At 39.8% G+C, this 14536-nt stretch overlaps 1 protein-coding gene across 2 annotated transcripts in view; it reads left to right on the forward strand.

Moving 5' to 3' along the window:
• The first annotated feature begins 2095 nt into the window (after positions 1-2095).
• ITGB6 (integrin subunit beta 6) overlaps positions 2096-14536 on the forward strand; it is a 154484-nt gene continuing 142043 nt past the window's right edge. For both annotated transcript variants that reach the window (XM_037044604.1, XM_037044605.1), the window contains exon 1: positions 2096-2336. The gene's annotated coding sequence lies outside the window, so the exon portion shown is untranslated. The remainder of the gene's footprint in view (positions 2337-14536) is intronic.

Genomic DNA, 14536 nt, shown 5'->3' on the forward strand with positions numbered 1-14536 from the left:
CTTGCATTTTCTAATACCTTATACATAGAAGACACTATATAGTAACGGAGTTTTTAAAAGTGTTATACCTTAGTTCCTAGTTAACTAGAACATTCTGTCCAACTAACTTTTCAACTAAGCTTTTCATTCAAAGCTTTACCTTAATTAGCTCTGCAAAATAGTTTTGAGATATTTTTTCCAGTGGTTTATTCTTATTGTTCCATGCAACTATCTGTAGGATCTTAGACATTTGGGAACTAGCATGTTTGGCATTTGGTCAGACAGCAAATCTTGGACTTAGCCATTGAGTGTTACAAGGCGCAGCATCAAAGGAATTTTCCAATGTTGTTCCCTGAATACAGCCCGACCCACGTCATTTGATCCTCAGGAATGCTGAAGAGTGAGCAGCAGCGGGGGATGGATGCCCATGGCAGGAGAGCCAATGTATATATTTCCATCAACAGGCACATAGATGCCAGCCAGCCCAGCGAGGGGTGGCATGCTATAAATGTAGACAGCAGCTTCGAAGGAAAACTTGCCGGCATTTCATAATGAATTGTACATAAGAAGGGGGGTGCAATGAGTCAAACCGCATTAGTTTACAGAAATAGAGCAAAAACATTCAAAATAGGTAACTACATGGATACCTGATTCTTTAACCCACTAGAAGTAACTTTTATTGCCTTCAGATGAAAGTTAACTTTCATGGGTGGTTTTTTTTGTGATTATATAAAATATCATTTTGTGTTCCTAGCAGGTCTACAGGCCTCGCTGTGTAGCTCACTCCTGAGCAGAGCACCACACGCAGTGCCCAGTGGAGCTGTCCCTATTGGAAACTGAAGATAGTCTGTGTTATGGCAACACTTAAAGGAAATAAAATTGGCAGAAAAGGAATATTATCTCTATGGCAGAAATCGAGTCCATTTTTGAATTTCAGGAAGTATTTCCTCACATCTGAGTTCACTTAAAGAGCAAAAGAGCAATCATGCACCACGATTGCAGGGAATGAAAAGCCCCTTGAGGGCTTGTGCAATTACAAGTTAGAAATGAAAGTCGGTTTAAAAATCTCCTAATCCTTTACCACACACAAGACATGCATTCTTTATGGATAAGGAGACAGTTCAGAGAGGTTAGGAATTTTTCTGATATCACACAGCCAGTAAATGGTGGAGTCAGGATTCAGACCCAGGCCTCTCGGCTTCTTGCTCTTGCTTCTATACTACTCAAGTACCACAGGGCTACCAAATCTCCACCAGAGCTGTGTGTCAGACGTTCAAGGAGCAATGTAGCATGACCTTGGGCAAGTCAACTAATCTCTCTGAACCTCAGGCTCATCTATAAAGAAAGATCACAAACCCAACTCCACAACGTGGCGGTAGGCGTTAAATGAGACAGCACCTCACACGCTGAGCAGCGGTCCTGGCACACCACAGAAATCCAACGGACAGTGTCAACTGTTACTACCTCACCACTTCCTTAAAGGCAGGCTGAAATTCGTGAACTTGCAGCCTCAGCCTGGAAGAGTGTGATCCAAACACTGCATCCTGTTTCACAAAACTCTGTGGATGTCTGTCCTCAGCTGTGCCGAACCGAAATAAATCAAATCCAATCTGCACCATTTAGTGCTTGGCACCATTTTTAATACAAATCTCATCAGTTTTTATTTTCATTTTCTAGTTTACCCAAACAAGCCATTTTTATAGCCTCGTGACTTTAAACCAAAGCTGCCAATAGAATAGACTTACCCTGAAAACATCGGGTCCTTCTGAAGGAATGTAAATATAAGCACCCACAATGCAGAAAATTTTGATAAGAGTTTGGTCATTGACTTGGACGCCAGCTCAGCTCTAATCTTGCCCAGTCCTATTTTGGGGTATTAAAATCTATATGTGCTTAATATCCCAGCAGCCCTGCTATCCATTAGGTTTGAATGTCCTTTATGGAATGAACTTGATCCTCCCGCCTTACTTTTGGTCTCTCTCCAGAGAAGCTAATGCGCTGGCATAGTTCTGCCATTTGTCAGCCAGAAGTCTGGTTACACATTTGCTCGTCAATCTAAACCTAACCTATTCTCATACGAGCACTTGGGGGTTCATGTAAATCAACCAGACGTTCTGTCACTCACCGGCAATATCCCTCCATAGTATTCTACACCCATGTGCCTTCATGAAACATTGCACTATGTTTGTGGAAGAAATATTCAAATGAATGTGCTTTCTCAGGAATGGTGACACCAGAATGTCATAAATCCGTTCATTACCACAACAAGGATAAATGGTGTTTCTGCCAAAGACTTTTGATAGCCGGTACAGTAATGAATCTCAGCACTTTCCGAAATTAAAGGTCTGCCCTGAGAGGTAAGTAGTATCATGCATGACTAACAAAACGCAACCCCAGATTTTGGAGCTAAGCTTTCCTTGTCAGTGTAATCGATCGTTTCTGACAGCCTACTGTCTTAGGAAGTTCATAATGTTATTTCTACTCTCCTGATATTAACGTCCAGGTAAGGCTGACCCCACTGTTTGTAAAAGGGCAGGTCCTTACTAACTTAGCATGTTTTGTTGTGATTTTTCTTACATTTGAATTCACACATACTGTAACAGGTGTACTTTACATGTCGGCTACAGTCTTAAAGATAATATTTCATAGAATTATCAGTTCATCTTCCAGTGAAATATTTTAATATTCAGTTGAATAGTCTCTTAAGAAGCCTATTAAGATATCTGTTTTTGATTATAGTGGTTGATTTTTAACTTCTTTTAGGTAGGTGATTTAGCTCTAGCCTTCACTACCTCTTTCGGTATTTTCAAAAGGCACAAAGCGAACAAGGAATTGAGAATTTAAACAAGAGATAAATATCAGTTCTCATTGACATGTGTGTGGCACTAAGTCAGTTAACTTCAGTGTTTCTGGATTGTAAAATGATGTTTTAATATAGAGCTAATTTGTAAGAACTATGGAGAGAGTGAAGAGGGTATGATTCCAAGCTAATACATCTACAAAGAGTGCATTTTATTACTACCAGTGTCTGGAAACGCCTGATATCATACTATTCACTGTGAGCATGGAAGTATGATTATCAGTGCTGCGAAAAAAAAATCCAGTATCTGTGAAAGGTTATTAACCCAAATACTGTATCCTCCAATATTAAAGACTCACTGATAGAGCTATATCATATTGGCTCTCAAAAATGCCTAAAATGAGCAGAATATAGATTCCAGTCAGAGAGTGATGCTTTGGGATTCTGAACAGGCCTAGCAGATGATAAATTTTTTCAGGACTGGATTTCAGACATTAAGGCATTTGGTCATAGTATAAAGATTAGTATACACTTAAGCACAGTTCTGTGTCTTAGTGCAATTCAGAAACGCTTTCCTCCTCTTCATTGCTGTTCATTCTTGTGGTGGCCTTTTTCCTCTATCTGACTTCCTCCCTCTAGTGTTTACTGGATGAAGCACAGGAACCAAAACTCCATTTACAAACAAAAACCATTATTACCACTCTATTTTCCCCAGTTAGCATATACTAAAGCAAACTTCCCACCGGATATTTTGACATGAATTCTAAGTGACGAAGATAGTTTTTTATCTGAGAATGTCAAAGTTAGATTTTCATATTCCAACTTCAGATCCCAAGAGGGGTCATTGGCTTCTTCTATTGTTAAGGTTAGACTCCTTCTCTGCCTTTGAATCCTTATGTTCTACTTGCCTTTATTATGATATACAAAGGGAGCAAAGATTAATGAACTAAAGCATGCAAGCAGAGACTTCTTTGGCATATTTTTCAGGGGTAGAACTTATACTTTGAATCTTCTAGGTTACCCAAGAGGTTCATGAGATGTTGACTCAAAAGAAAAGTGATTAATTTTTTAATAGCCCTACAAACACTGTTGGCTTATTTTCCTCCACAAAAGTCCGTAGTCAAACTGGGAATAGTATTGCTTATGGGCACTTCTTAGACAGAAGAAAATATACTTTCGTTGTTCGCTGCCATTGCTGCTACTTTGGAAACAGAGCACAGCTGATTGTGAGAGCTAACTATAGACCAAGGTCATCTGAGGATCCACGCAGCCAGCTCACAGGGATGGCAACCACACCTTGCCAGAGCTCATGGGTCTGCCAATCCAGCCAGCCCGGCCCAGGGGCTATTTGCAGTTGGAGTTCCAGCAAAAAAGGCCCTCAACTGTCCTTCACACTGCTGGCATTTGATTTTACACCTAACCATTCCGAACCATAATTTTCTCTATATTCTGACTTCTTCTCTCCATCACAACATCATAGGAGGCCCTTTTCGAGACCCTCATAGGGGGTTGATAAATGTCAAAGTAAAATATTAAAACTCATCTTTTGCTTAACAATAAAAAGCTCATCCACATATATAGTTCTACTGTATATGATCAAATTACTTTAATCAAGAGCCTGAGCTGCAAACCTCAGGCTTATTTAGCTTCCTTTCTCACTGCAGCCCTCCACCAACCTCCAGTCTTGGCTGGGTCTCATCCGTTCAGATGCCTAAGGACCTGGTGTTGATTCTCTCCTCGTCCACATCCACTGTCATTACATCTCACCCACTTTTGCCTAAATTGCTGGGATAATTTACCCAGGCAATCTCTGCCTCCAATTCACCAACATTCCGCCATCAGTTATGTTTCAAACTTACAAATCAGAATGCATTGCTCTTCTGTTTAAAATTCTGCCACTGTTCCCCACAACATAAATTTCAAACTCCCTACACTGGCAGTCAAAATTCTTCAAGACCTATTCTGTTCTCTATTCTGTTCCATTGATCTATGTGTCTGTTATGCCAGTACCAGACTGTTTTGATTCAGTGGCCTTGTAGTAAAATTTAATATTAGGTATTGTGATCCCTTCAACTTTGTTCTTCTTTCTCAAGATTGCTGAGGCTATGTGGGATCTTTTTTTATTCCATATAAATTTTTGAAACATTTGTTCTAGATCTGTGAAATATGCTATTGCTATTTTAACAGGAATTATATTGAATCTATAGATTACTTTGAGTAGTATGGACATTTCAATGATGTTAATTCTTCTAATCCATAAACACAGTACATACTTCCATTTACTGTGTCTTCCTTAATTTCTTTCTTCAGGGTTCCATAGTTTTCCAAGTACAGATCTTTTACCTCTTTAGTTAAATTTACTCATAGGTACTTTATTTTTTCTTGTTGTTACAGTAAATGGGAATTTTTTCCTAGTTTCTCTTTCTGATATTTCATTGTTTGTGCACAAAAATACCATTGATTTCCGAATACTGACTTTGTATCCTGACATTTTGCCAAATTCACTTTTTAGGTCGAGTAGTTTTTTGGCAGAGCCTATAGAGTTTTCTATGCACACACCATCATGACATCTGTGAATAATGACGGTTTTACTTCCTCCTTTCCAATTTGGATACACTTTATTTTCTTTTCTTGTCTGATCACAGTGGCTAGATCTTCCAATGCTATGTTGAGTAAGAATGGTGAAAACAGATACCCTTGTCTTGTTCCTGATCTTCAGTGGAAACCTTTTAGTTTTTGCCTGTTCTCTTATATGGTTTTTATTATGCTGAGGCATGCTCCCTCTATTCCCACTTTGCTGAGTGTTTTTTATCATAAATGGGTGCTAAATTTTATCAAATGCTTTTTCAGCATCTACTGATATGATCATGTAATTTTTGTCCTTCATTTTCTTTATGGGGTGTATCACATTTATTGATTTGCACCATCCTTGGTATTTCACCAACCTTGGCACCACCAAAGGTGGTATTGTCCTAATCCTTGCATCCCTGGGATGAACTCCACTTGATCACAGTGTATAATGTTTTTAATTAATGTTTTTAATTATAATTTAATTTTGAATCCAGATTGCCAATATTTTGTTGAGGATTTTAGCATCTGTGCTTATCAGAGATATTGGCTTGTAGTGTTCTTTCTTTGTTGTGTCTTTACCTGGTTTTGGAATTAGGATGGCAATGGCCTCATAAGAAGAGTGTGGGAATTTTCATTCTTCTTGGATTTTTTTGGAATATTTTGAGAAGGATTGGAGTTAATTCTTCCTTAAATGTTTGGTAAAATTTACCTGTGAAGCCATTCTGTCCAGGGCTTTTTTGTTCAGGGAATTTTTTGATTACTGCTTCAATTTTGTCAGCTATTATCGGTCTGTTTGGGCTTTCTGCTTCTTCTTCATTCAGTTTTGGAAGATTATTGTTTTCTAGAAATTTTTCTACTTCACCCAGGTTTTCAGTTTCTTGGCATATAGTTGTCTGTAGTAATTTCTTACAATTCTTTGTATTTCTGTGGTATTCCTGTAATTTCTCTTTCATTTTTTATTTTATTTATTTGGGTCCTCTTTCTTTTTTTCTTGATGAGTCTGGTTAAAGGTTTGTCAGTTTTGCATATCTTTTCAAAGAACAAGCTCCTGGATTTATTTATCTTTTGAATTGTTCCTTTAGTGTTTATGTCATTTAATTCTGCTCTGATGTTAATTATTTCCTTCCTTCTACTGCCTCTGGACTTTGTTTGTTGTTGTTCCTCTAGTACTTGTAGATGTAGGGTTAGGTTGTTTATTTGAGGTTTTACTATCTTCTTTAGGTATTGCTAAGAACTTCCCTCTCAATACTGCCTTTGTTGTATCCCATAGAGTTTGGGTTGTTATGTATTCATTTTCATTTGATTCCAGATACTTTTTAACATCTTCCATGATCTCATTGGTGACCCATTCATTTAATAACATGTTATTGAGTCTCCATGTATATGAATGTTTTTGAGTTTTTTTCTTGAGATTGGTTTCTACTTCAAGCCATTGTGATCTGAGCACATGCTTCATATGATCTCAATTTTCTTAAATTTGTTGAGGCTTGTTTTGTGTCCTACCATATGGTCTCCCTTTGAAAATGTTCCATGTGCATTTGAAAAGAATGTGTATTTTGCTTCTTTGGGTGAAAGGTTTTATATATATACTAAGTTCATTTGATTTAAAGTGTCTTTCAGTGTCAAAAATACACTTGTTGATTCTTTTTTTCAGTGGCAAAAATATCCTTGTTGATTCTTTATTTCGAAGATGTATCCATTTTTGACAGTAGCGTGTTAAAATCCCCTATGATGACTGTGTTGTTGTCAATATCTTTCTTAAAGATCTCTAAGATTTTTTTCTTTTCAGGATCTTATTTATTTATTTTTAGAGATAGGGGAAGGGAGGGAGAGAAACATCAGCATGTGGTTGCCTCCCATGAACCCCCTAGTAGAGACCTGGCCTGCAACTCAGGCATGTGCCTTGACTAGGAATCGAACCAGTGAACTTTTGGTTTGCAGGCTGGCATTCCATCTCCTCAGCCACACCAGCCAGGGCTCCAAGATTTTTTAAAATATATTTAAGTGCTCCTATGTTTGGTGCATATAGGTTTACAAGGGTTATATTATCTTGTTGGATTACTTCCTTAATTATTATGTAGTGACCTTCTTCGTCCCTTTCTGTGGCTTTTGTTATGAAATCTATTTTGTCTGGTATAAGTATTGTTACTCTATAACAATAGAGTTCAATTGTTATTTTTAACAATAAAAATAACAATTTTTATTCATGTCCATTTGCTTGGAATATTTTTTTCCATCTCTTCATTTTCAACCAGTGTAAGTCTTTTGTTCTGAAGTAGGTCTCTTGTAGACAGTATATATGCAGACCTTATGCACTCACTTTATCTATGACTTTTGATCAGGGTATTTAATCCATTTATGTTTAAAGGTATTATTGGTAGGTATTTATTCATTGCCATTTTTTGCATACCTATGTTCCTCTCTCTTTTTATTTCTTCTCCTTTTCCTAGCAGACCATTCAGCATCTCTTACAGTGCTGTCTTGGTGGACATGTACTCTTCTAGGCTTCTTTTGTATGGGAAGCTCTTTATTTCACCTTCCATTTTAAATTAGAACCTTGCTAGATAGAGTAGTCTTAGTTCTTTGCTTTTCATTACTTGGAATATTCATGCCAGTCCCTTCTGTCTTGTAGTGTTTCTATTGAGAAATCAGCTGATAACCTTATCAAGGCTCCCTTGATGTTACTAGCTGTTTCTTTCTTACTGTTTTTAAGCTCTCCTTTTATCTTTAAAATTTGCCATTTTAATTATGATGTGTCTTGGAGTGGGCCTCATTGGGTTCATCTTGATGGGAACCCTCTGTGCTTCCTGAACTTGCATGACATTTTCCCTCACCAAGTTAGGGAAGTTTTCTGCTATTACTTTTTTCAAATGGGTTTTCTATCCCTTGCTCCTTTTTTAATCCTTCTGATATTCCTATGATGTGAACGTTATGTTTCATGTTGTCCTGATGCTCCCTAAACTGTCCTCTTTCTTTTTTAGTCTTTTTTTTTTGTTGTTGTTGTTGTTGCTCTGACTGAATATTTCTTTCTACCTTGTTTCCAGTTTGCTGATTTGGTCCACTACTTCATCTAGCCGGCTTTTAATTCATTTTAGTGTATTTTTCATTTCAGCTATTATATTCTTCATTTATTCCTAGTTCTTATTCATAGTTTCTATGTCCTTTCTTCATGGTACTATACCCACTGAGTTCCATGTAGCTCCCACAAAGTTCCTCATAATTCTCACTGAGTTACTTGACCATCCTTATAAACATGATTTTGAATTCTATGTCTGATAGGTTGCTTGCCCTAATTCCATTTAGCTCTTTTTCTGGGGATTCCTTCTTTCCTTTCAATCAGAGGTTATTTCTTTGTCTCCTCATTTTAGGTGATTCTTCTTGTTTGCTTCTTCATCTCAGGTTTATCTGATTTGCCTGCCTGTCTTCATGGGATGGACTTCTGTGGTAGGAGTTCTGTGGGGCTCAGTGGTACACTCTCTTTGATCTTTGATCTGTATGCTCTAGGGTTTTCTTTTAAGTTTATGTGGAGTTTCTTGTTATACTTGGGCTTTGATTATTGATGGCTCATTTATTGTTGGGTTCTCCCCTCTGTCTGGCTGACTAGGAGTCACAACCCCTACCATTTCTTGTATGCCATTGTACAGGTACTGGTTATGAAAGCAATGCTACTCAGAAAACCAAACCTTCTCCAGCAAATAATACCCACCCTACAACATCAACAATATCAACAGCAATTGAGCAAAGATTAATAAAGGTTGAGAGAGAGATTAAGAATAATGTAAGATAATAAAAAGAGTATGTGAGATGACTAAAGGAGAGAAAAATGATTTTGAGTGGGAAGAGGGAGGAGAAATGAGAGTAAGGAATAGAAACAAGGTGAAGAAAGGGAGAAAATGAAATTTTAAGTGTAAATAAAACAGGGAAGGGTGATGGCAAAATACAGTAAGAGAAGGGAAGAGTATAATATGAGGTTTGAAACAAAATTTTAAAAGTAATGAACCAGAGGGAACAAAATTGCAGAAAAACCACGACAAGGTCAATAACAATGACAACTGAGCAAAGATTAATAAGGGTGGTAAGAGAATAAGAATATTACATGGAAGAGATAAAAGAATATGAGATGTTTACAATAAGGAAAAATGATTGTGAGAGGATAGATGGAGGGGAAATCATGAGAGTAAGCAATAGAACCCAGGCTAAGAAAGAAAAAAAACATTCCAAACTCAAATAAGCATGGGCAGGAGGAAAACAAAATGGAGTAAGACAGGGGGAAGTAACCTATGAGATTTGAAATTTTTTTAAAAAGTGAAAAAATAAGAATACAGTTGAAGAACAGCAATAATCCTAATATCCACTCCAAACAAGTCACAATTTATAAACGTGGTAAGAAAAATAACCGTATCATAAGAAGGGGAAAAAGAATAAATGCTGACTAAAGGAAGTAAGAATGATTTTGAGAGGCTAGAGGGAGGAGAAATAGTAAGTGTGCAGAATAGGAAAAAGACATAGCACAGGGGAAAATAAGATTTACTATGAAAGTATAAAAAGGTAGGAAGAAGGCAAAATAGAGCAAGACAAGGGAAGGGCACAATGTAAGATTTGAAATAAAAATAAAATTAAAATATATAAAATCTGAATAAAAAGACTAAGAAATAATAGACAAAGAATAGTGAATTAGTGGAATACAATTGACACAAAAGAAGAAATCTTAAAAGGCTATGCAAAAGAAAAACAAAACACAAATTCTGAAAAGGAATGAGATGGAATTAGCATCATCAGAGTTCGGTGTTTGCCTTCTGTCTTTTCTTTCTGGATCCACCTCTGGTTTTTTATCAGCTCAAGGCCCCAGGACAGGTGGTCCGACTTCTGGCANAATAATAGACAAAGAATAGTGAATTAGTGGAATACAATTGACACAAAAGAAGAAATCTTAAAAGGCTATGCAAAAGAAAAACAAAACACAAATTCTGAAAAGGAATGAGATGGAATTAGCATCATCAGAGTTCGGTGTTTGCCTTCTGTCTTTTCTTTCTGGATCCACCTCTGGTTTTTTATCAGCTCAAGGCCCCAGGACGGGTGGTCTGACTTCTGGCAGCACTGCATGTATCACCTTCACCTGCCTCTAGAGGAAGCTTCACTTGTAATCAGGAGGGTGGATCTTGGGAGGGCTGTTCAGTCTTCTGGGAAAGTTGTGAGTATGTTCCTCCTGACCCTGCACCATCCATCTTGGTCCATTCCAGCTTATTTCCAGTAATGTATAGTTTGTGCTGAATTAGCTGTCCATTTCAAGAGAGGAGCCAATGAATGTAAGAGGGTCATCTCTTTCCTCCTTGGTGCTGAAGGCAGCTCTGTGTTTAGCTAAGGCTGAGCAAGGCCAGGATTCCCCCTTGCTGGGTGATTTCTGATCTCCCTGATTTGCTGCCCTCAGTGGTATAGGACCCTAGGAACCAGTGCATTTTGTCTCCCTGAGAGAAGTTCAAAATAGGCCCTTCAGGCATTTCTCTTTCTGTCTTTTTGTTGTGGATATGCACCCTTCAGAGGGTTCTTGAGCCTCTCCTGCTTGTTATCCTACAGGAGGTGGGGGCTGGCTGTGTCCTTTCCTTACTAGGGTTTTGATCTCCCCCAGGGGAAAGGCGGTTTTGTCTGGCTGTAAATAATTTCAGGTGCTTCACTCCTGCCCATCCAGCTCCTAGCCCACTTCCCTCATAGCAAACTCAATCCCAAACTCTCCACTCCGCACAGCCTCCACCTTGCTAGATGCACAGGGCTGGGGCTGAGAAATTCCCTTCTTGTGCACCTTTCTTCTTTCTCTGCCCAGCTGCATTCAGTGGGAGCAAACTGTGCCCTCAATCCTTTCCCCTTGCTGGCAGGGCAAGCTGTAAGTGGGGTCCCTGCCCAGTATGCCTCAGCTCCCCTTTTAAAAAGTCTCTCTAGGCACTCCCACTGCAGCACTGAGTCGCTGTCCGAAATTTCCTCACGCATTACCTCTCCCAAAAGCCAAAAGTCTCTCACAGTCACAGTTGGCTGCATCCTGTCTCTGTCTGACCCTAGTGCAGATAGAATCCCATTTTCTCTCTGGCACTCTCCTGGTTGGTGTTTGCCGCTGCAGTTATGGGTGTGCAGCTCACTCTGTGTGTGTGTGTAGCCTAGATCTCCCCAACTTTGTGTGTCCAGGTCACTCCCAGCCTGGATCTGGGGGTTCTCTGCCTTGGAAGGGGAGGGGGCTGCAGAGCTTCGAGCTCTGACCAGGTTCTCCATAGCCACAGGCACCATGCCCAGGGTACTTCCTCTTCAACCCATAAAAACTCCCTTACCACTTTTTGGGCAGTGTTTTCTGTACTCCTTGACTTCCAAACTTCATATCAGCTAAGATTCTGTTGAATGATCAGTTTATTTTTCAGAAGACCATCCAAGTATCCAAGTTGGGGACAAGAGCAAGTGAACTCAGCTTCCACCTACTTTGCCAGTATCTTCTCTGGGAATATAAGATATACTAGTTATTTCTTGCTACATATCAAATCACATCAAAACTGAGTGGATTAAAACAACAAACATATATTATCTCATAGTTTCTTTGGTTCAGGAAGCCAGAAGCAGCTTAGCTGTGTGTTTGCGGCTCAGGGTCTCTCATGTAGTTGCAGTTAGGATATGGGTCAGGGCTACAGTCACCTGAAGGCTTAACCAGGGCTGGTGGATCCACTTCCAATCTGGCTCACTCACCAGGCACCAGGTAGGACAGGTCAGTTCCTCAGAGTGCGTTCCTGTCAATAGGCTGCAAGAGCATTCTCACAACATGGCAGCAACCTTTCTTCAGAGACAACAGTCCAAGATAGAGAAGACAGTCACGGTACCTCTTGTGACCTAGTCTCTGAAGTCACACATCATCAATTCTTCTTTATTCTGTTTGTTATAAATAAATCATTAGGTCCAGTCTGTGCTCAAAAGAGGGGAATTAGGCTTCACCCCTTGAAGGGAAGAGTTTCAAAATTTTTATGAACATATTTTAATATAACCACTGAAGCTGCTAAATAATCTTGAAGATTGGAACTGTGTTCTAAATCTAGCATGTGAAAGATACAGTTCCACAGCAGTCTGAATAAAGATCCTTAAGGGTTTTGGCTCACACAGTTCAGTATGGCCATGCTCCAAACGTCAACACAATCCTAGTCTACATGAAGAAGCAGGTGTCATCTGGGATGAGGACGTGTGTCATGTCTGTTTTGCTGTGTCAGAGTCAGACCACAGTGGAGAGCTGTATTCAGTTTGGAATACCCGTTGGAGGCACACACTAGGGCCCACACAGAGGACAGCAAATAGGGTAGTTCCATAAAAAGTCATTGAAGGAAAAAAAGAGAACCTTAGGCCAGAGAAATCTTAGGAATGCTGTGGCTATTGTCTTTAAGAATGTGAAGGATTTTCGCACACAGAGATAGACTTGTCCTGCTCTTCTTGTACTGCATCCAGAACCAATGGGTTGATGTCACAGGGGAAACACTTTGGACCAATGTAAAGAAGACAATTCTGAGAGTCAAAGCTGACCTAATATGAAAGCAGCTGCCTTAGAAGGTTACTCTTGTGATCAGAGGCCTGACTTGGGGTATAGAAGGAAGGAACTGATATGGTAGCTTTGCACAGAATTTCTGTAATCTCATCTCACAAGTACTTTTCCCATGTAGCTGCATAGTCACCATTACCTCAGCATGGAGGAAACTGAGAGCAGTGGGGACAGTCTCTCTTTAGTTCAATAGGCCAGCGTGGCATGATCATTTATTAGTTCACGTTTCTATGTTGGAGATTTGGGCTAGGCTTAGCTGGTCGGTCCTTCTGCAAATCTCATCTGAGCCAGATGGTTGGTCTAGGATGAGCCTCACTCACATGTCTGGTGATCAACAGGTTGTCTGCTGGGGCTTTGAGCTTATTTTCACTGTGGCCTCATGGATCCAGTGTGGCAGAAGTTGGTATACCTCAAAGTGTCCGTGTTTTTCAGGCCCCAAGTTGTGTCAAGTTTGCTAATATTGCAATGATCAAAACAAGTTACATACTCAAACCCAGGATGAAGGAGTGAAGAAATAAATTTATTGATGGGGACAGTGACAGAGGACAATACATAAGAAAGGAAGGTATCTGTGGCCATGTTGCAAATGATAACAGAAACCTTTTCAAAATTACATGAATTACACCTGGATATCACTTCAAAGATTCCTCCAGTTTAATCAAAACTCGTGCATCATGTATTATTCTGCATAATTTTGAGCAGACCACAATGAGGATTTCTTTTGTCACGGTAAGCCCAATGATGGTGTGGAGTAATCACTGCCCAGATGCCATGTGAAAACAGCTCAGACCATCCTGGTGAGTAGACAAAGAGGAAAAATTCTCAACCTTCACTGAGGAAAGAGCAGGACAAGACAAACCTAAAGATATCAGTAATGTAGGACTTCCAGCCAAGATGGAGTCATAGGGAGACACACTGTGCCTCCGCCCACAACCAAAAGGAAAACAACAAATTTAAAAACAAAAACAACCAGAGCTGACAGAAAATCAAACTGTGTGGAAGTCCGACGACCAAGGAGTTAAAGAAGAAACATTCATCCAGACGGGTAAGAAGGGCTGAGACAGGCAGCCAGGCAGAGAGGACTCGTGGCAAGGCAGTGGCTAGAGGACCAGCAGAGGCAGCGGCTGGTGGAGCAGATGGTTCCACATTCATGTGTGGATAAACGGGGAGGAACAACTAGAGAGGGAGACAGACCACACAACCTAGGGTTTCAGTGTGGGGAAAGGAAGCCTCTGACTGAAAAATCTGTGGGGGCTGAGGTGGCAGTGGGAGAACCTCTCAGCCTCACAGGAGAGTTTCTTGGAGAGACCCACAGGGTCCTTGAATGTACACAAGCCCACCCACCCAGGAATCAGCACCAGAAAGGCCCAATTTCATTGTGGGAAGCCAGAGAAGTGACTGAAAACTGGCAGAGAGCAGAGCAAGCGGCTCTGTTCCCTCTCAGACCTCTCCCCCACATACAGTGTCACAATGCAGCAACCTGGGTTGCCCTGCTCTGGTGAACACCTAAGTCTCTGCCCTTTACTACTATCAGGTGCACCAAGACAAAAAACAAAAACAAAACAAAAAAAAAAAACAAAAACATGGTCCAAATGAAAGAACAGATCAAAGCTCCAGAAAAAATATGACTC

Source organism: Sturnira hondurensis, unplaced genomic scaffold (genome assembly GCF_014824575.4).
Source record: "Sturnira hondurensis isolate 20B ecotype Veracruz unplaced genomic scaffold, ASM1482457v3 Scaffold0004136, whole genome shotgun sequence".
In the NCBI taxonomy this organism is placed as follows: domain Eukaryota; kingdom Metazoa; phylum Chordata; class Mammalia; order Chiroptera; family Phyllostomidae; genus Sturnira; species Sturnira hondurensis.